The sequence below is a fragment of the Pelophylax lessonae genome (assembly GCF_965119305.1).
Source record: "Pelophylax lessonae genome assembly, chromosome: 13".
Taxonomy (NCBI): domain Eukaryota; kingdom Metazoa; phylum Chordata; class Amphibia; order Anura; family Ranidae; genus Pelophylax; species Pelophylax lessonae.
The window spans coordinates 66,461,950-66,484,455 of NC_138780.1; the positions used below are offsets into that span (position 1 = coordinate 66,461,950).

Below are 22,506 nucleotides of genomic sequence, written 5' to 3' on the forward strand. Positions count from 1 at the left end.
GTTTTCCCAGCCAGTTTTTCAGGCAGACCTGATCGGACCCTTCAGCTATGGAGCGGTAATCTGCCGCCATCTGATCCTGTCTGCCAAAAACAGACGGATGGTGGTTCTATTTTCTATCCATCCCATGGATCGGATCAGATGGCATCGGATGGAAACAGACAGACAGTCTGTTTCCATTGCGCTATAGAGGAGAGTGGGGTTCTAGTTGTCTTTATGTGTACATTTAGTATGTTATTTTTTTTGTAAATAAAGCTTGGTTGTTTGTTTAACCACTTGCCGACTGCCGCACGACTATTTACAGCGGCAGTCAGCCCCTCACAGGCAAAGAGACCTAGGGCTACGTCGCTCGCCTGTGAGGGTCTAGGGGGCGAGCACGCGCAGCCGGAGGCGTGCTCCCACCCCCGCTCGCTCCCTAACATGTCCGCGCGTGTGACCGGCGCACCCGATGTCCGCCGGGCACTCGCTATCGTCCGGTACAGAGGGAGAAAGGCAGGCGGCTAATGTAAACAAAGCCGCCTGTCATTCTCCCCTGTGTAAGTGCAGAGATCATACAGTCCTGCTATGTAGGATCGTAAGTTTCTGTAGTTACACAAACAGCCACATCCCTTTACAGTTAGAAGCACGCCCCTAGGGACACACTTAACCCCTCCTTCTCCAATAAAGTTAACCTCTTCCCTGCCAGTGTAATTTTTACAGTAACAGTGCATATGTATTGCACTGATTACTGTAGTAATGTCACTGGTACCCCCAAAAGTGTCATAAATGTCAGTCAGGGGTCCGATCTGTCCGCCGCAATGTCGCAGTCCCGCAAAAAAAAAAAAAATCGCAGATCGTCGCCATTACTCGTTAAAAAAAAAACAATAAAAATGACAAAAATCTTTCCCTTAGTTAGTAAACGCAATAACTTTTGCGCAAACCAATCAAAATACGCTTATTACAATTTTTTTACCAAGCATATGTAGCAGAAAACAAATTGGCCTAAAATGTTAAAAAAAATTTAGATTTTTACATTTTTTGGGGGGGGGAATTTCATATAAAAAAATGTGAAAAATATTGTTATTTTTGCTAAATTGTCACTCTTTTTTTGTTTATAGCGCAAAAAGTAAAAATCGCACAGGTGATCAAATACCACCAAAAGAAAGCTCTGTTTGTGGAAAAAAAGGACGTCAAATTTATTTGGGTACAGCATCGCACGACCGTGCAATTGTCCGTTAAAGTCACGCAGTGCCGAATCGCAAAATAGGGCCTGGTCAGGAAGGGGGTAAAATCTTCCGGGGCTTAAGTGGTTAAAAAAAACTGGCTCCTAACTTTTTTAGCTGGCTCCTAGATTTCAGGAAAATTTGTCAAGCCCTGCTATGAGTAATTGTCATTCAAAGTGCGAGAGCACTGAAAGCTGAAAATTGGTCTGGGAAGGAAGGGGGTGAAAGTGCCCAGTATTGAGGTGGTTAGAGGCCCTGTCCTGCTTATTTCTATAACAAGGAAGGTTTACTTTTTTTTTTATTTTTAAAGGGACAGTGTAAAAATAAAAAAAAAAATAAATAAAAAAAATTAAAGCGCCCTAACCCTCTGAGTTTACACGCAGAAGCGAAGGCATACGCAAGTCGTGCCCACATATGTAAACAGTGTTCAAACCACACATGTGAGGTATTGCTGCGATCGTTAAAGAGCGAGCAATAGTTCTTGCACTAGACCTCCTCTTACTCTAAACTGGTAAACTGTAGAAATTTTTAAAGCATCGCCTATAGAAATTTTTAAGTACCTAAGTTTGTCGCCATTCCACGAGTGTGTGCAATTTAAAAGCATGACATGTTAGATATCAATTTACTCAGCGTAACATTATCTTTCACATTATATAAAAAAAAAAATTAAGCTAACTTTACGGTTTTCCTCGTTAATTTAAAAAAATATATTTTTTTCCATAACCATTGCATTTGTAAGACCGCTGCGCAAATACGGCGTGACAAAGTATTGCAACGATATCCATTTTATTCTCTAGGGTCTCTGCTAAAATAAAATATATATAATGTTTGGGGTTCTTGGTAATTCTCTAGCAACAAATACTTGCTTTTAACATGTAGGGCTCTTTCACACGGGCGTTCCTTTTTTTTTGCCCGATCAGGTCCTTTTTTTTTTTTTGTAACGGACACGGATGACACTTGTGTCATCCGGTCCGTATGTCCGTTTTTCATCCCATCCGTTTGCGGATGAAAAACTGACATAATGCATGTCTATGTAAATACGGATGTCTGCGGATGACACCACTGACATCCGTTTTTGCTTCCGTTACGTTTTTTGAAAGGAAGAAAAAATAGGGTTCTCCTCCGTTCAAAAAAACTGAACTGAACTGAACTGACAAAAAACGGATGTCAGAGGATGATCATCCGATGACATCCGTATTTACATAGAGATACATTATGTCCGTTTTTCATCCGCAAACGGATGGGATGAAAAACGGACATACGGAACGCCCGTGTGAAAGAGCCCGTACACAAGTGTCAGAAATAGGCCTCGTCCTTAAGCCGTTAAATGATAGCAAGTGTGTACTGACTCCTATTTAACATGTGTTTGAATGTGATTGCTTAATTCTGAACACGGCTACATCCCCAGTGATAAGAGGGTGTGCACACTTATGCAATCATTTTTTTAACCCCCCCCCTAAAAAATTCTAGTTTGTTTTTAAATTGAGTTGTAATTTATAGGTCACAATAAAGGTTGTAAAAGTTCTGGGATGATTTGTCTTTGTCTTTTTTTTACATCACAGAAACCACTCTCCTTGCTGTGCTTCCATCACATACTCTGGACCTCTCTGTGCTGTGCTTCCATCACGTACTCTGGACCTCTCTACACTGTGCTTCCATCACATACTCTGGACCTCTCTACGCTGTGCTTCCATCACATACTCTGGACCTCTCTACGCTGTGCTTCCATCACATACTCTGGACCTCTCTACGCTGTGCTTCCATCACATACTCTGGACCTCTCTACACTGTGCTTCCATCACATACTCTGGACCTCTCTACACTGTGCTTCCATCACATACTCTGGACCTCTCTACACTGTGCTTCCATCACATACTCTGGACCTCTCTACACTGTGCTTCCATCACATACTCTGGACCTCTCTACGCTGTGCTTCCATCACATACTCTGGACCTCTCTACACTGTGCTTCCATCACATACTCTGGACCTCTCTACACTGTGCTTCCATCACATACTTTGGACCTCTCTACACTGTGCTTCCATCACATACTCTGGACCTCTCTACACTGTGCTTCCATCACATACTCTGGACCTCTATACACTGTGCTTCCATCACATACTCTGGACCTCTCTACACTGTGCTTCCATCACATACTCTGGACCTCTCTACACTGTGCTTCCATCACATACTCTGGACCTCTCTACACTGTGCTTCCATCACATACTCTGGACCTCTCTACACTGTGCTTCCATCACATACTCTGGACCTCTATACACTGTGCTTCCATCACATACTCTGGACCTCTCTACACTGTGCTTCCATCACATACTCTGGACCTCTATACACTGTGCTTCCATCACATACTCTGGACCTCTCTACACTGTGCTTCCATCACATACTCTGGACCTCTCTACACTGTGCTTCCATCACATACTCTGGACCTCTCTACACTCTGCTTCCATCACATACTCTGGACCTCTCTACGCTGTGCTTCCATCACATACTCTGGACCTCTCTACACTGTGCTTCCATCACGTACTCTGGACCTCTCTACACTGTGCTTCCATCACATACTCTGGACCTCTCTACGCTGTGCTTCCATCACATACTCTGGACCTCTCTACACTGTGCTTCCATCACATACTCTGGACCTCTCTACACTGTGCTTCCATCACATACTCTGGACCTCTCTACACTGTGCTTCCATCACATACTCTGGACCTCTCTACGCTGTGCTTCCATCACGTACTCTGGACCTCTCTACGCTGTGCTTCCATCACATACTCTGGACCTCTCTACGCTGTGCTTCCATCACATACTCTGGACCTCTCTACGCTGTGCTTCCATCACATACTCTGGACCTCTCTACACTGTGCTTCCATCACATACTCTGGACCTCTCCTTGCTGTGCTTCCATCACATACTCTGGACCTCTCTACGCTGTGCCTCCATCACATACTCTGGACCTCTCTACGCTGTGCTTCCATCACATACTCTGGACCTCTCTACACTGTGCTTCCATCACATACTCTGGACCACTGCACTCCCTATACTGTGTTATAAGCTAAATGCTCCAGATCACTGTACTCTGCACACCAAGATGCCATTATCCAGGAGCACTGCGCTCTATACAGGCATACCCCGCTTTATGTACCCTCACGATTACTGACACATCGGCTTCTATGGGAAATCTTGGTCATCTTGACATGATATGGCTCCTGGTTTTTAACATTGGCATCTATAGGAAATCTCGGTCGGCTTGACACGGCACTATTTCCAAACCATAAGTGACAGGGACACCAAACTTGGGGACTACAACCACATATCCAATTTTGGGATCAGCCAGCTTGCTTAGGTAATGTACCATGCTATAGTGCAGGGTCCACTTAATGTGCTCCCCAAGTTCGGTGTCCCTGTCACTTGGTTCGGTAGCAGTGCCGTGTCAAGCTGACTGAGATTTCCCATAGAGCTGATTTATTTACATGCATTCAGAAAAAAAGAAAAACACCACCACATGCTGCAGACTTGATTGGATTATTGTTGTGCTAGTCATTACATACTACAGACCCCTGAGCAAAGCCTTCTATATAAATTGCAGCACTCTATTGTATAATGTGTCTGAATTCATCTCCCTCCACCAAAATCAGTAAATGACCCTATGAGGGAAGTGTGTGCTGTACCTTCCATGTCCCTGAAATGCTGCAATCTATTCTCTCCTAAGGCCTCATGCACACTGGACATTTATCAGCTGCTCCTAGGGGTTTTTTTTCCCTCTGCCTCTAAAGGCCCCAGCATGTTCTCCTGTCTGTCCATACACACACATAGGTTTTTACAGCTTATTAGTGGCAGATTAGATTTAAAAAGAAAAAATCACTGCCAGTGTGCCCAGGTGCAGCAGTTTTGGCAGAAATAAAAAGCCTGGTGACATTACACTGAGTATATATATATATATATAGCACTTCAGCTTTAACCCATTTACATGGTCTGAATAAATTGTCATTCTGGCCATTGAAATTCATTATCGCCTGTCACAACGTTACAATGTCAGGAACTTTTTCTGCAAGGAGGAAAGGCTTCTAGGAGAGTTTACAATACACGGTGTGTGAATGAGGCCTACATGGCATGCCCATTGAATACTGTAATCAGGGATGTGATTGGAAGAGCCTGCACATGTCATCTTACAGCAGAAAGGAACACTGAGCCCTGTCAGCGCTCCATGTACAGCTAAACTCTTCCATTGTGGTATTACAGACCTTCACCTCCCGCTTTACCAGCCCTGTATAGGCGGAACACGCTGCGCTCTACACACCTCAGAGGAGCTTCCATCTACTTCCTGCCCAGTGCAAAGACCCTGGTGATGTCACAGACCATGTGACTGTTTGGTCACATGGTACAGGGAAGTACAGGAAGTGGATGGAACTCATCATATCCTATGTGTCTGCTCTGCAGGGAAGGTCTGATCCTTGGTTGTTTTCTGCTTCATCTTCTGCAATCTCTGCCAAGGAGGGGGGGGGGGGGGTCTGTATAAGTGGGAATGTCTGTAGCTGTATATGGGGGGTCTGTATGTGTATATGGGGGGGGGGGGGGAGTTGTATTCCTCGCTTTGTATGGGGGGGGTTGTATTCCTCGCTGTGTATGGGGGGGTTGTATTCCTCGCTGTGTATGGGGGGGGGTTGTATTCCTCGCTGTGTATGGGGGGGGGTTGTATTCCTCGCTGTGTATGGGGGGGGGTTGTATTCCTCGCTGTGTATGGGGGGGGTTGTATTCCTCGCTGTGTATGGGGGGGGTTGTATTCCTCGCTGTGTATGGGGGGGGTTGTATTCCTCGCTGTGTATGGGGGGGTTGTATCCCTCGCTGTGTATGGGGGGGGGATGTCCCTCGCTGTGTATGGGGGGGGGTTGTATTCCTCGCTGTGTATGGGGGGGGTTGTATTCCTCGCTGTGTATGGGGGGGGTTCTATTCCTCGCTGTGTATGGGGGGGGGGGTTGTATTCCTCGCTGTGTATGGGGGGGGTTGTATTCCTCGCTGTGTATGGGGGGGGGGTTGTATTCCTCGCTGTGTATGGGGGGGGTTGTATTCCTCGCTGTGTATGGGGGGGGATGTATTCCTCGCTGTGTATGGGGGGGGATGTATTCCTCGCTGTGTATGGGGGGGGTTGTATTCCTCGCTGTGTATGGGGGGGGGGGGTTGTATTCCTCGCTGTGTATGGGGGGGGGGGGTTGTATTCCTCGCTGTGTATGGGGGGGGGTTGTATTCCTCGCTGTGTATGGGGGGGGGGTTGTATTCCTCGCTGTGTATGGGGGGGGGGTTGTATTCCTCGCTGTGTATGGGGGGGGGGTTGTATTCCTCGCTGTGTATGGGGGGGGTTGTATTCCTCGCTGTGTATGGGGGGGGGGGTTGTATTCCTCGCTGTGTATGGGGGGGGGGGTGTATTCCTCGCTGTGTATGGGGGGGGGGATGTATTCCTCGCTGTGTATGGGGGGGGTTGTATTCCTCGCTGTGTATGGGGGGGGTTGTATTCCTCGCTGTGTATGGGGGGGGTTGTATTCCTCGCTGTGTATGGGGGGGGGGTTGTATTCCTCGCTGTGTATGGGGGGGGTTGTATTCCTCGCTGTGTATGGGGGGAGATGTCTCTTGAGGGGTGTCTCTGTGTGTGTCTTTCTCTGTGGCTGTCTGTGTGTAATATATATATATTTCTATCAGTGTTGATTCATCCTGTTTTTGTATTGTTTCCTTCTTCTTAGGGCTCTTTCACACGTCAGTGAGTCAGTTTTTTAGGTGGATCTGATCGGATCCTCCATGCAGCTCTATGGGGCAGCGGGTGTCTGCACATCTCCGCTGACACCCGCTGCCATCCATATCCAATCCTGTCTGTGAAATCTGGACGGATGGAAACCCTATTTTTCCATCCGTTCAGTAATTGGATCGGATGAGAGCGGACAGGCGGTCCGCTCTCATCGGATCCCCCATAGAGGGCAGCGGGGGCTGAGACCTCCCTCTCCACTCTGCAAGCGGAGACGGAGCTGTCATCCGCCCGGCTCAGCGGGGATCGCGGATCTGCCTACGGAGGCGGACCGTGTGAAAGAGCCCTTATTTATATTGGTGTTGATTGGTGGACTGACTGTATGGGAAGGAAACAATTGAAGGATTGGAATTAAGACATCTTTTGGAGGGGGGGGGGGGGGGGTCGGTGTCATATAAATGTGTAGCAATAACCAGATTGGAGCAAGGGGCTATTAGGCTGAAAGGGGGGGGGGGGATTTGAAGGGTTTAAAATTGGTCACAAACAGTTTTTGGGCAGAAAAACTAACTTTGTCCTCTTTGCAGAACTGCAGTGAAGCTGAGAAGATTGTTTGAAGGATGGCGGCCAGAAACTGGAAGATTCCAAAGAGATCCCTGGACGGGTGAATGTGTTTAAGAATGGTGGTCAGAAGAAGGGAGGGAAGGAAATGACAGCTGAGAGATCGGGAAACCCTCTCCTACCTCCCTTTCTCTCACTCCTCTCTATCCTCCTCCTGGGTCGGTTCTGGCTCAGTCCCATGTTCCTCTGGGTCGGTTCTGGCTCAGTCCCATGCTCCTCTGAGTCGGTTCTGGCTCAGTCCCATGCTCCTCTGAGTCGGTTCTGGCTCAGTCCCATGTTCCTCTGGGTCGGTTCTGGCTCGGTCCCATGCTCCTCTGGGTCGGTTCTGGCTCGGTCCCATGCTCCTCTGGGTCGGTTCTGGCTCGGTCCCATGTTCCTTTGAGTCGGTTCTGGCTCGGTCCCATGCTCCTCTGAGTCGGTTCTGGCTCGGTCCCATGCTCCTCTGAGTCGGTTCTGGCTCGGTCCCATGCTCCTCTGAGTCGGTTCTGGCTCGGTCCCATGCTCCTCTGAGTCGGTTCTGGCTCGGTCCCATGCTCCTCTGAGTCGGTTCTGGCTCGGTCCCATGCTCCTCTGAGTCGGTTCTGGCTCGGTCCCATGCTCCTCTGAGTCGGTTCTGGCTCGGTCCCATGCTCCTCTGAGTCGGTTCTGGCTCGGTCCCATGCTCCTCTGAGTCGGTTCTGGCTCGGTCCCATGCTCCTCTGAGTCGGTTCTGGCTCGGTCCCATGCTCCTCTGAGTCGGTTCTGGCTCGGTCCCATGCTCCTCTGAGTCGGTTCTGGCTCGGTCCCATGCTCCTCTGAGTCGGTTCTGGCTCGGTCCCATGCTCCTCTGAGTCGGTTCTGGCTCGCTCCCATGCTCCTCTGAGTCGGTTCTGGCTCGCTCCCATGCTCCTCTGAGTCGGTTCTGGCTCGCTCCCATGCTCCTCTGAGTCGGTTCTGGCTCGCTCCCATGCTCCTCTGAGTCGGTTCTGGCTCGCTCCCATGCTCCTCTGAGTCGGTTCTGGCTCGGTCCCATGCTCCTCTGAGTCGGTTCTGGCTCGGTCCCATGCTCCTCTGAGTCGGTTCTGGCTCGGTCCCATGCTCCTCTGAGTCGGTTCTGGCTCGGTCCCATGCTCCTCTGAGTCGGTTCTGGCTCGGTCCCATGCTCCTCTGAGTCGGTTCTGGCTCGGTCCCATGCTCCTCTGAGTCGGTTCTGGCTCGGTCCCATGCTCCTCTGAGTCGGTTCTGGCTCGGTCCCATGCTCCTCTGAGTCGGTTCTGGCTCGGTCCCATGCTCCTCTGAGTCGGTTCTGGCTCGCTCCCATGCTCCTCTGAGTCGGTTCTGGCTCGCTCCCATGCTCCTCTGAGTCGGTTCTGGCTCGCTCCCATGCTCCTCTGAGTCGGTTCTGGCTCGCTCCCATGCTCCTCTGAGTCGGTTCTGGCTCGCTCCCATGCTCCTCTGAGTCGGTTCTGGCTCGCTCCCATGCTCCTCTGAGTCGGTTCTGGCTCGCTCCCATGCTCCTCTGAGTCGGTTCTGGCTCGCTCCCATGCTCCTCTGAGTCGGTTCTGGCTCGGTCCCATGCTCCTCTGAGTCGGTTCTGGCTCGGTCCCATGCTCCTCTGAGTCGGTTCTGGCTCGGTCCCATGCTCCTCTGAGTCGGTTCTGGCTCGGTCCCATGCTCCTCTGAGTCGGTTCTGGCTCGGTCCCATGCTCCTCTGAGTCGGTTCTGGCTCGGTCCCATGCTCCTCTGAGTCGGTTCTGGCTCGGTCCCATGCTCCTCTGAGTCGGTTCTGGCTCGGTCCCATGCTCCTCTGAGTCGGTTCTGGCTCGGTCCCATGCTCCTCTGAGTCGGTTCTGGCTCGGTCCCATGCTCCTCTGAGTCGGTTCTGGCTCGGTCCCATGCTCCTCTGAGTCGGTTCTGGCTCGGTCCCATGCTCCTCTGAGTCGGTTCTGGCTCGGTCCCATGCTCCTCTGAGTCGGTTCTGGCTCGGTCCCATGCTCCTCTGAGTCGGTTCTGGCTCGGTCCCATGCTCCTCTGAGTCGGTTCTGGCTCGGTCCCATGCTCCTCTGAGTCGGTTCTGGCTCGGTCCCATGCTCCTCTGAGTCGGTTCTGGCTCGGTCCCATGCTCCTCTGAGTCGGTTCTGGCTCGGTCCCATGCTCCTCTGAGTCGGTTCTGGCTCGGTCCCATGCTCCTCTGAGTCGGTTCTGGCTCGGTCCCATGCTCCTCTGAGTCGGTTCTGGCTCGGTCCCATGCTCCTCTGAGTCGGTTCTGGCTCGGTCCCATGCTCCTCTGAGTCTGTTCTGGCTCGGTCCCATGCTCCTCTGAGTCGGTTCTGGCTCGGTCCCATGTTCCTCTGAGTCGGTTCTGGCTCGGTCCCATGCTCCTCTGTCTATCCTTTACGTCACAGTGCTATTTCCCCCTGGGGCTGGTGCTATATATGCTCATCCAGCAGTATTGATGGGGGACTTGCAGGCAGCTGGAGGCCGGGACTTGGGGGTTGAGGGGTGGGATATAGAGGTTAGTGGGCCAGGTTGGCACTATGTTGGTGCACCTGTTTGTTGACAAATGATCACTGTCATTGGATGGAGCGATCACGTGGTAAAGGGCCCCTGTCATTGGCCCTTTACCACAACCGGCAGGAAGGGCGATTCTGGGAGGACATCCCTGTACGCCCTCCCAGAATAAACACAGCATTGTAGCCATCACTGGGCTATGCCCCGGACAGCACGTGGTTAATCCTTATAGTCTTAGTTATCCGATACCCGGGAAGCGAGGCTTTGCATTGCCTATGTTTCACATTATTTGGGCAAAGTCGATTCCCCCATGCCAAAAAAAATGTATGTGGCTACTGGAGGTCCTTTAGTATAAGTTTGCCAAGTATGGTGCCCTGAACCCCTGTGGTTTGGGCCCTACATTTATAGTAGCTGCAACTGCTATGTTAATCTATAGCAGGGTCATAGCCTGTGTCTCCTTTTCCCACCCCTGCATCATCCAGCCTGTATCTCCTTCTCCCACCCCCCATCATCCAGCCTGTGTATCCTTCCCCCCACCTACCCATCATCCAGCCTGTGTATCCTTCTCCCACCTACCCATCATCCAGCCTGTGTATCATTCTCCCACCTACCCATCATCCAGCCTGGGTATCCTTCTCCCACCTACCCATCATCCAGCCTGTATCTCCTTCTCACATACACCCCCCACTCCATCGTCCAGCCTGTGTCTCCTTCTCCCACACCCCCCCCCCTATCATGTAGCCCGTGTCTCCTTCTCCCACCCCCCCTATCATCCAGCCTGTGTCTCCTTCTCCCACACACCCCCCCTATCATCTAGCCCGTGTCTCCTTCTCCCACACACCCCCCCCCTATCATCTAGCCCGTGTCTCCTTCTCCCACACACCCCCCCTATTATCTAGCCCGTGTCTCCTTCTCCCACACACCCCCCCTATCATCTAGCCTGTGTCTCCTTCTCACACCCCCCTATCATCCAGCCTGTGTCTCCTTCTCACACCCCCCCCCCCCCCCATCATCATTTAGCCTGTGGTCTTCTTCCCCCCCCCCCTCATCATACAGCCTGTGGTCTCCTTCTGCCCTCCCCCCTCGTCATACAGCCTGTGGTCTCCTCCACCCCCCCCCCCTTCATACAGCCTGTGGTCTCCCTCTTTCTCCCCCTCATCATCCAGCCCGTGTCTCCTTCTCCCTACCCTCCCATCATCCAGCCTGTGTCTCCTTCTCCCACCCCTCCCCCATCGTCCAGCCTGTGTCTTCCTCTTCCCCCCCCCCCCCATCATACAGCCTGTGGTCTCCTTCTCCGCCCCCCCCCCCCCCCATCATCCAGCCTGTGTCTCCATCTCACACACACCCCACTCCATCATCCAGCCTGTGTCTCCTTCTCCCCACCCCCCCATCATCCAGCCTGTGTCTTCTTCTCCCACCCCTCCCCATCATCCAGCCATCCAGCCTGTGTCTCCTTCTCCCACCCCTCCCCATCATCCAGCCTGTGTCTCCTTCTCCCACCCCTCCCCCATCGTCCAGCCTGTGTCTCCTTCTCCCCCCCCATCCTCCCATCGTCCAGCCTGTGTCTCCTTCACCCCACCCTCCCATCGTCCAGCCTGTGTCTCCTTCACCCCACCCTCCCATCGTCCAGCCTGTGTCTCCTCCTCCCACCCCTCCCCATCGTCCAGCCTGTGTCTCCTTCTCCCACCCCTCCCCATCGTCCAGCCTGTGTCTCCTTCTCCCACCCCTCCCCATCGTCCAGCCTGTGTCTCCTTCTCCCACCCCTCCCCATCGTCCAGCCTGTGTCTCCTTCTCCCACCCCTCCCCATCGTCCAGCCTGTGTCTCCTTCTCCCACCCCTCCCCATCGTCCAGCCTGTGTCTCCTTCTCCCACCCCTCCCCATCGTCCAGGCTGTGTCTCCTTCCCCCCCATCATCCAGCCTGTGTCTCCTTCTCCCCCTCCCATCGTCCAGCCTGTGTCTCCTTCTCCCCCTCCCATCGTCCAGCCTGTGTCTCCTTCTCCCCACCCCCCCCTCCCCCCATCAGCGCCAGCCTGTTTCTCCTTCTCCCCCCATCATCTAGCCTGTGTCTCCTCCTCACCCCCATCATCCAGCCTGTGGTCTCCTTCTCCCCACCACCCCATCATCCAACCTTCTCCCCCCCCCCCCTACCATCATCCAGCCTGTGGTCTCCCCCCCCCCCCCCCATCTTCCAGCCTGTGGTCTCCTTCTCCCCCCATCATCCAGCCTGCGGTCTCCTTTTCCCCACCCCCCCTCCCCCATCATCCAGCCTGTGTCTCCCCCCCCCCCCCCCCCATCATCCAGCCTGTCTCCTTCTCCCCAGCCCCCCCCCCATCATCCAGCCTGTGGTCGTCTCCTTCTCCCCCCCCCCCCCCATCATCCAGCTCCAGCCTGTGGTCTCCTTCTCCCCCCACCGCCCCCCCCCCCCCATCATACAGCCTGTGTCTCCTTCTCCCCACCCCCCCCCCATCGTCCAGCCTGTGTCTCCTTCTCCCCACCCCCCCCATCGTCCAGCCTGTGGTCTCCTTCTCCCCACCCCCATCATCCAGCCTGTGGTCTCCTCCCCACCCTCCCATCATCCAGCCTGTGTCTACTTCTCCCCACCCCCCCCCACCCCCCATCATCCAGCCTGTGTCTCCTTCTCCCCACCCCCCATCATCCAGCCTGTGTCTCCTTCTCCCCCCATCATCCAGCCTGTGTCTTCTCCCTACCCCCCATCATCCAGTCTGTGGTCTCCTTCTCCCCACCCCCCCCCCCCCCATCATACAGCCTGTGTCTCCTTCTCTCCCCCCCCCCCCCCTCGTCAAGTCTGTGTCTCCTCCCCACCCTCCCATCGTCCAGCCTGTGTCTCCTTCTCCCCACCCCCCCCCCCCAATCATCCAGCCTGTGTCTCCTTCTCCCCCCATCATCTCATGATCTAGCCTGTGTCTCCTCCCCACCCCCCATTATCCAGCCTGTGGTCTCCTTCTCCCCACCACCCCATCATCCAACCTGTGGTCTCCTTCTCCCCCCCCCCCATCATCCAGCATGTGGTCTCCTTCTCCCCGCAATCATCCAGCCTGTCTCCTTCTCCCCACCCCCCATCATCCAGCCTGTCTCCTTCTCCCCACCCCCCCCCCCCATCATCCAGCCTGTGTCTCCTTCTCACCCCACCCCCCCCCCCCATCATCCAGCCTGTGGTCTCCTTCTTTCCCCACCCCCCATTATCCAGCCTCTGGTCTTCCTCCCCCATCATCCAGCCTGTGTCCCACTGTCATCCAGATCCAGCCGATTTCTCTGCATGAATGGGGTAATTCACTTAAGTTTTGTTCAGGAGAGACGGCTCTATAGTTTTCCTCGACCTCCCATACAATGTTATGCACAGACAACCCCCGCCCCTCCTCTCCAAGCACAGACTTAGGCCCCTCCCACTGCTGCCATCTCCGCTCTATTCCCCCCCCCCTTCCTCTTTCCCTCACTTTAGCAGAGCAGTTCTGTAATATTCCTCCACTGCTCAGGCGCATTGTTGAGGTGATACCAGCTTTTTGTGATGCGGCCACACCTGAAGTGACGCGGTCAAGAATTTTCATGGGTCATGGAAAACTTTAGAACACCGTCAGACGCACATAGTGGATAAGAGACGGGGCTAAGGCTAAGTTATGGCCGCCATCTTTAAGTAGGGCAACTGGACTGGTGCAGCCTAGTAAACCCGAACAAAAAAGTATTGGGTAAGTTTGAGTCACCAAGTAGACGGCTATAGGTGGGGGGGCGGATAATTATTTCAGTAGAAGTTACACTGGGGGGGCCTGTGCAGGAAGATATGGGGGTGAGGAGAGAACTGACCACGGAGAGGAGTTTATTGCCCAGATGCCAAGTTTATGATTTAAAGAGACCTTCACAATGTGTGTGGGAATAGATTATAATAAAGCAACAACCGTACATGTTTCCCAATGTTACACTTACTCATCTTCACTTATATTACAATTTGAAATTAAAACCTGCTTTTTGAACTAAATGCTTTTACTGTTTTCTTCTCCTGTGGGAAACCGTGTCTGTCTCACTTACCCACAACCAATCAATAACTTTCTAGTCACATGGGTAGATTCATCCAATAGATGAAATCCACATAGTAGGAGGTGTGGTTAGTGAAATAAGATGTTGCCTGCTGAGAATTGTTTAATGTTCTTCTTCCCAACAAAGTCCTCAAGGACCACCAAACAGTCCAGGATTTAGGGATGTCTAAGTTGTGTGAGTTTTTTTTTAAACCCCTTAGCCACAGCTGGGTAATCCCTAAATGCTGGACAGGTTGGTGGTCCCTAAAGGGCTGTGTTGGGGACCAGTGGTGGAGTGAACAAGTCCAAAGGTTGTGAGAACAGCACAGTTGTGTAATTTTAAATGTCATACAAGTAAGGTAGAATATCCAAATAATGGTCCAATGGCTATTTGTTTTCCTGCACAGATGTTCACAGACCACACGGGTTCAAGGTGAGAGTTCACTAGGAGTCCAGGACACATGGAGGAATATTGGAGTCCTTTAAAGGCCACATTAGTACCCAGGAGCTAAACAACAATCCATATGTATATTATGAAACCGCATGACAATGTTTCTGTTGGGTTTTTTTTTTATCTTAACCACTTTAATACCTGGCACTTTCACCCCCTTCCTGACCCCCCCCCCAATACCGGGCACTTTCACCCCCTTCCTGACCCCCCCCCCCCCCCCCAATACCGGGCACTTTCACCCCCTTCCTGCTCAGGCCAATTTTTAGCTTTCAGTGCTCTCACGCTTTGAATGACAATATGTAATGCTACACTGTACCCAATCAAAAGTGTAATCATTTTATTTTTTCACACTAACAGAGCTTTCTTTTTGGTGGTATTTTTTTATTTGCGATATACAGTGGGTACAGAAAGTATTCAGACCCCCTTAAATTTTTCACTCTTTGTTATATTGCAGCCATTTGCTAAAATCATTTAGGCTCTGTTCACATCTAGGCTTTTTGGGGCGTTTTTGGGGCGTTTTTCTGCTCTAGGATCAGCTCTCAAAACGCCCAACAAGACAAATCCTATTCATTTCAATGGCCCCTGTTCACATCTGAGCGTTTTGATGCTGTATACAAAACGCCCAACGCTCAAAAAAGTACATGAGCTTCTTTTTGGGCAGATTACAGGCGTTTTCCATTGATCTCTATTCAATCTAAAAACGCCTGCACAAAAATCGCGGTAAAAATCGCGGTAAAAAACGCCGCAAAAATCGCGGTAAAATCGCGGTAAAAAACGCGCGAAAAACGCTACGCTCAGGTGTGAATGTAGCCTTAAGTTCATTCTTCTTCCTCATGAATGTACATATAGCACCCCATACTGACAGAAAAACACAGAATTGTTGACATTGTTGCAGATTTATTAAAAAAGAAAAACTGAAATATCACATGGTCCTAAGTATTCAGACCCTTTGCTGTGACACTCATATATTTAACTCAGGTGCTTTCCATTTCTTCTGATCATCCTTGAGATGGTTCCACACCTTCATTTGAGTCCAGCTGTGTTTAATTTTACTGATTGGACTTGATTAGGAAAGCCACACACCTGTCTATATAAGACCTTCCAGATCACAATGCATGTCAGAGCAAATGAGAATCATGAGGTCAAAGGAACTGCCTGAAGAGCTCAGAGACAGAATTGTGGCAAGGCACGGATCTGGCCAAGGTTACAAAAAGATTTCTGCTGCACTTAAGGTTCCTAAGAGCACAGTGGCCTCCATAATCCTCAAATGGAAGACGTTTGGGACGACCAGAACCCTTCCTAGAGCTGGCCGTCTGGCCAAACTGAGCTATCGGGGGAGAAGAGCCTTGGTGAGAGAGGTAAAGAAGAACCCAAAGATCACTGTGGCTGAGCTCCAGAGATGCAGTCAGGAGATGGGAGAAAGTTGTAGAAAGTCAACCATCACTGCAGCCCTCCACCAGTCGGGGCTTTATGGCAGAGTGGCCCGACGGAAGCCTCTCCTCAGTGTAAGACACATGAAAGCCCGCATGGAGTTTGCTAAAAAACACCTGAAGGACTCCAAGATGGTGAGAAATAAGATTCTCTGGTCTGATGAGACCAAAATAGAACTTTTTGGCCTTAATTCTAAGCGGTATGTGTGGAGAAAACCAGGCACTGCTCATCACCTGTCCAATACAGTCCCAACAGTGAAGCATGGTGGTGGCAGCATCATGCTGTGGGGGTGTTTTTCAGCTGCAGGGACAGGACGACTGGTTGCAATCGAGGGAAAGATGAATGCGGCCAAGTACAGGGATATCCTGGACAAAAACCTTCTCCAGAGTGCTCTGGACCTCAGACTGGGCCGAAGGTTTACCTTCCAACAAGACAATGACCCTAAGCACACAGCTAAAATAAGGAAGGAGTGGCTTCACAACAACTCCGTGACTGTTCTTGAATGGCCCAGCCAGAGCCCTGACTTAAACCCAATTGAGCATCTCTGGAGAGACCTAAAAATGGCTGTCCACCAACGTTTACCATCCAACCTGACAGAACTGGAGAGGATCTGCAAGGAGGAATGGCAGAGGATCCCCAAATCCAGGTGTGAAAGACTTGTTGCATCTTTCCCAAAAAGACTCCTGGCTGTATTAGATCAAAAGGGGGCTTCTACTAAATACTGAGCAAAGGGTCTGAATACTTAGGACCATGTGATATTTCAGTTTTTCTTTTTTAATAAATCTGCAACAATGTCAACAATTCTGTGTTTTTTCTGTCAGTATGGGGTGCTATGTGTACATTCATGAGGAAGAAGAATGAACCTAAATGATTTTAGCAAATGGCTGCAATATAACAAAGAGTGAAAAATTTAAGGGGGTCTGAATACTTTCCGTACCCACTGTAAGTGAAAAAAAAAGTGACATTTTTGAAAAAAAAAACACTTTTTTAGTTTCTTTTATAAAATGTTGCAAACAAATAATTTTTCTTTTTACATTTGAAAATGTATACTGCTACATAGATTTGGTAAAAATAACCCAAATTAGTGTACATTATTTTATTTGTGTAAACCTTACTCTACAAGCTAAGGTGCCAATCATTGAAAATTCATCACACCGGATATACTGACGGCCGATCTCATTTCTTGAGGCCCTGAAATGTCAGGAAAGTACAAAGACCCCCCAAATGACCCCTGTTTGGAAAGTAGACATTCCAAGGTATTTAGTAAGAGGCATGGATGGTGAGTTTTTATTTTGCAGTAGTAATTTTTTTCCCAATTCTTGGAAAAAACATTTTTCACACACTGTATAGGCATACTTACTATACACCCCAAACTACATTCTGCTACTCCTGAGTATGTGAGACTTTTCCACGGCCTGGCCACATACAGAGGTCCAACATGCAGGGAGCACCTCCAGGTGTTTTAGGAGCATAAATTACCCATATCGTTTCCTGACTACCTATCACATTTCTGAAGGACCTGGAGCACCAGGACAGCGGAATTTTCCACAAAATGACCCTGTTTTGGAAAGAAAACACCCTGATGTAAATTCTGATGCATAATGTTTCTTTTAAAATGTCTTTTTTTTTTTTTTTTTTTTTTTTTTGCACACGTTTTTGGAAAATGTGGAAAGAAAATGACTGTTTCCACATTTTCCAAAAACGTGTGTTAAAAAAAAAAAAAAAAAAAAAGTTATCAATTTATAAGATATTTCTAACACATAGCATGTACATAGAAAACATTACACCCCAAAATACATTCTGCTACTCCTCCTGTGTATGGTGATACCACACATGTGAGACTTGTGCACAGCCTGGCCACATACGGAAACCCAACATCCACTAGGCGTTCTAAGAGCATAAATTACACGTATCATTTCCTGACTACCCATCACATTTTTGGAGGCCCTGGAGCACCAGTACAGTGGAAACGCCCACAAAATGAGCCCATTTTGAAAAGCAAACAGCCCAGTGTATATTCTATAAGGCATGGGCTGCAGATGGGTACTTGGGTACTCTAATGGGCTGCAGAAAGGTACTCTGATATAGGTACCCGGATACTCTAAGTGGCTGGAGACAGGTACTCTGATGGTCTGCATATAGGTACTCTGGGCTGGAGACAGGTACTCGGCTATTCCGATGGGCTTTAGATAGGTACTTGAGTACTCTGGGCTGGAGCCAGGTACTCTGATGGTCTGCATATAGGTACTTTGGGCTGGTGACAGGTACTCGGGTACTCTGATGGGTTGGTGACAGGTACTTGGGTACTCTGATGGGCTTTAGATAGGTACTTGGGTACTTTGGGCTGGTGACAGGTACTCGGGTACTCTGATGGGCTGCATATAGGTACTTTGGGCTGGTGACAGGTACTCGGGTACTCTGATGGGCTGGTGACAGATACTTGGGTACTCTGATGGGCTGGTGACAGGTCCTCTTTATTACTGGGGGCAAACTGTGTGTTTTACTTTGTAATGTGGGTGGTAACTAACTTACTGCAATCTCCTCCTCACGCTGGGTTGGTTTGTGAGGAGGAGAACCTGGTAACAGCTAGTTGCCACGGCTTGTTTACATTCTGTGACAGCCGCTCATGTGGTAAAGAGCCATTTTTATTGGTTCTTTATACTGATTGGTGATGGACTGTGTCCTGAGAGACGTGCCTCATCCCCTATCGTCGCTATGTGTGCCAAGAATGGGTGGATGTCACATGACGCCAGCCCAGGAGGGAGAGTGTTTTCCTGCCGGCATCATTTTACAATGTGGTGGTAGGGAACTGGTTAAAAACAGTGACAAGCAGATGTGTGTTGTATCCAATCACAGCGGCATATGTTCCCCCTTCCACTTTACAAAGTGTCAGATGAAATAACCCTGTATCCTTTATTTTTCACAACAGTTCGGCTAACATGTCCTTAACAAGGTGTATTAAAACGACCATAAAGAACACAAGTCACGACAGCCAACTGAAAACAAACCACCACAGACCTTGCAAAGTGGCCACCCAGCCTATAAACAGTGAGCAATTGCAAAACGAGTTGTTGTTTTTTATTTTTTTATTGATTTTTTTTCTTAATATTTAAAAATATTTTCTCTGCAAAGCATATGGTTGACTTGGAAAAAGTTAATACTTGGGTAGTAGGTGGTAGCATTTGCCGCCACAACAGGGGTAAACCAAGTTTTCCACACATTCTACAGAAGGTCTACATCATGGGTGTCCAACCTTTTGGCTTCTCTGGGCCACATTAAGTGTAGAGAAATTTTCTCGGGCCACATATAAAATATATACTATAGATATCATTCCGCCTGTGGCAGAGCCAGAACTATACAGGAAGCAGCGGCTCTGTCACTGACTGCAGACATCCTAAGTCTTCCGCAGCAGCTGGGAGATCGCACGGCACTTGCAGCCCAGTGCGTGCCCATCCAATGCAGCCTAAATAGTGCCCATTCAATGCAGCTTCTGGAAGACCAGAAGAGAGAGGAAAGCCGCAGAATTACACAGAGCGGGAAACTCCCGCTTACCCGGCGACCGCTGTCATACAAAGTCCTGCCTCCTGGACCAGCTCCTATGATAGACGTCACCAATGTGCTGTCTATCATAGGAGCCGGTCCAGGAGGCGGGCTTCATATGACAGCGGCCGCAGGGTAAGCAGGAGATCCCCGCTCTGTTTGAAATCTGGCAATGCTCGCCTCCCCTACAAGGCAGCCTCTGCCTACAGTTAGTTGGAAGCTGCTGTGGCCGTGCCCCCGACTTGACTTCCTTCCTTCCCAGCAAAAAAAATATAATTGTCAGGGGGCAGTGGGCCGCATTGCCTGCAGTTCTGGGCTGCATGCGGCCCCCGGACCGCAGGTTGGACATGCCTGGTCTACATACTGCCGGGAGTTTCTACAGCTCTGATGAAGATTGGGTACTGACCGCACAGTTGTAAGGTTAAAGGGCATTTTGGTGGGGGTTTTAAAGATGGAGCTCACAGAAATTGCACCTAATACTGGCACAGTCTTAGTGTGCGCCAATTTTATAACATTAGCTCGTGACAAAAGTAGGGAGTTTGCACTACTTGTGCTGGTTCCTAACTTCCATGTTGCTCTGGTGCTATTTGCAACATTGCTTCCCGTTTATTAAAGTGTTAAATTACTCTAATAATCTCCACCAAAGTGGGGCTGGCGGAGTCTCCATTTCAGAAGCCAATTGTGATGTATAAAACAGATGCAATGGATGTTATACAGTAAATCTAATAACAGCCATTCCACCTTTTCTCACTACCCCAAGACTCATGACTGGGACTCCCTGTAAAAATCACTCTATATTGAGAATATTGGCGTTGGAAACAAATCAGACCAGTACCCATGAACTAAACAATTCTAGGTATAAAATTATACTGAGAGAATATAAAGAAAAAACAAATCTTAACATTAACAATGTTTTAGTGTGTTTCTGTGACTTTTATTAAACAACAATGACATGACGATGGGTGCCGTATATACTCCCTCAACCTTCCACAGGTCTATATATTGCCCACTCTGTTTTCTCTAGTGCCCTTCACTTTCCACATTGCTGCAAATCCCCCCCATATGTGCAGTACCCCGCTTTCCACACTGCTACAGCTTTACAAAGGTGGGTGCAAATCAATCTCCCTACCTGGCCCAGCAGCATCCAATCATCATGAGCCACAATGCCTGCAGCAGGTCTATGTGTGTAACGTGCTCAGATCTCAGTAAGTGTTGTCTTGTGCTCCACAAAAAATACAATCCTTTCCTTTATTTGCCGAGAAATGTGCAATCAATAAAGTTTAATTAGCAGTATAGGAACTAGGAATTCCTATCCCTATAAATGGATGTTATACAGTAACTTAGCTGGAGGTATAAAGGTCCTTTGAGTGGATAGGAACTAGATTTCTCACTGTGAGCTGGCTAATTCCTATCCCTGTAAAGGACCATTCTTAGCTGGAGGTAAAAAGGTTCTTTGAGGGGATGGGAACTAGATTTTGCACTGTGAGCTGGCTAATTCCTATCCTTTAACAGGACCCGACCACTATGGAGAGAAAGGTCCTTTCGCAGGATAGGAACTAGCTCTCTAACTGTGAACCATCTAGTTCCTATCCCTGTAAGGGACCATTCTTAGCTGGAGGTATAAAGGTCCTTTAAGTGGATAGTGTGGGAGATGGGGAGATATCAAATTCTATGTGCCCTCCATTTTGTATGTTCCTACTCCATTTTCTATTTTCATCTTAGTTATACAAGCTATGTAAGTGTGTACGGGTCAAGGTCTAAGTGTGTACGTGTTATAAATATGGCAAGTTTATGCTGTTCCTGATGAAATCATGTCAGGTGTTTCTAGTCACACGATATATGCCCTATATGGTATTATTCCCCGAAGTGATCTTTGGTCTCCTTAAACTGTTTAACCAATAAGGACGTAACAAGTATCCTATATTCATGACATATTTCCTTATCTTTTACTATATAACCCACAACGAGCCTATAATAAACTGAGAGCTTGGTTTCACTATACATCTGTCTCCGTCTGTGTTATTTCCAGAAACCAGCCTCCCAGGCCTGCAGATACAAAACGAGCAAAGAAGTTATAGATAGTCCGGGACTATCATTGGGACCAGGGGTCTCATCTACCTTCAGTTTTGGGGGCTCGTCTGGGATATGAGAATCACTCCCCGCGGACACCCACTCACTCGGTAAGTAGAAAAATCCTTTTCTATGTAACCGATTGTAGTGAGGCTCCGGGGGACCCTGATTAAACTCATATCCAATTGAACCACAGGGGTTGGTGTGTTCCGGGAACACACACAACATACCTATAATTGAAATATTTCAGGGAAATATTTAGTCTCAGGGAGACTTAAGAAGTGTTAGAAAATTGCTCGTTTTGTGTCTGAAAAATCTTTAAGCTTTCCTTCTCTGTCGCATAGAAGTATAAGATAATCTGTTTGTATGATTCAATGAGTCTGGGTGGTAAGTGAACAGACCTGAGTCATTTACTGAATGTTCTTTCTCTGATGAGAATGCCAGAGTAGTCACGCTGCATTCGAAACGCTCCGTATTGTCAGCACGGCTGAAATACACTGTGACTAGTTCACGTTTTGGGAAGACGCACACAGGGCAACCTGGGTGGCAGTCAAGCACTGTGAACGTTCCATGACTCTGTGATAGATTGTAGCAGATGCCCTGTCCAATCTGCACCCATTGTTTAGATTTTGATATAACTCACCATAACTTAGACTCTGCTAAATTAGTCTGTATTTTGCCACTGAAGAGAAAAAGATTTTTAGGAAGTCAGTTTGTTTCTAGTAACCCTGAATGTAAAATTGTGCATCATAGAGTCAACTTTCACGGACAGATAGATTTTGACCTAGTAGGGGTAACATATAGACAACTTAAAAATATTTACCAGACGCAGACAACAATCTTTTATAATAAATAAAATTGCCAGTTATAAATAGACAGGGAACTTAGAATTAGATTGATTTAGTCTAATAAGCGCTCGGTCCGTGAACCCCG

At 49.1% G+C, this 22,506-nt stretch overlaps 3 long non-coding RNA genes across 4 annotated transcripts; 2 read left to right on the forward strand and 1 right to left on the reverse strand.

The window, feature by feature from the left end:
• The first annotated feature begins 5,548 nt into the window (after window positions 1-5,548).
• LOC309543181 lies at window positions 5,549-10,019 on the forward strand. 2 transcript variants are annotated; one of them, XR_014224767.1, is made up of 3 exons: window positions 5,549-5,655; window positions 7,529-7,720; window positions 9,898-10,019. It is a non-coding gene; the product is annotated as an uncharacterized lncRNA (long non-coding RNA). The 2 variants fall into 2 exon arrangements; XR_014224768.1 differs by having other exon boundaries at window positions 9,866-9,995.
• LOC309543182 lies at window positions 7,710-10,350 on the reverse strand. Its single transcript, XR_014224769.1, has 3 exons — window positions 10,229-10,350; window positions 9,945-10,189; window positions 7,710-7,827 (listed from the first exon to the last, which is right to left on the reverse strand). It is a non-coding gene; the product is annotated as an uncharacterized lncRNA (long non-coding RNA).
• Window positions 10,351-11,497: 1,147 nt separating this feature from the next.
• On the forward strand, window positions 11,498-13,734 carry LOC309543184. Its single transcript, XR_014224770.1, has 2 exons — window positions 11,498-11,537; window positions 13,381-13,734. It is a non-coding gene; the product is annotated as an uncharacterized lncRNA (long non-coding RNA).
• The last annotated feature ends 8,772 nt before the right edge of the window (window positions 13,735-22,506 follow it).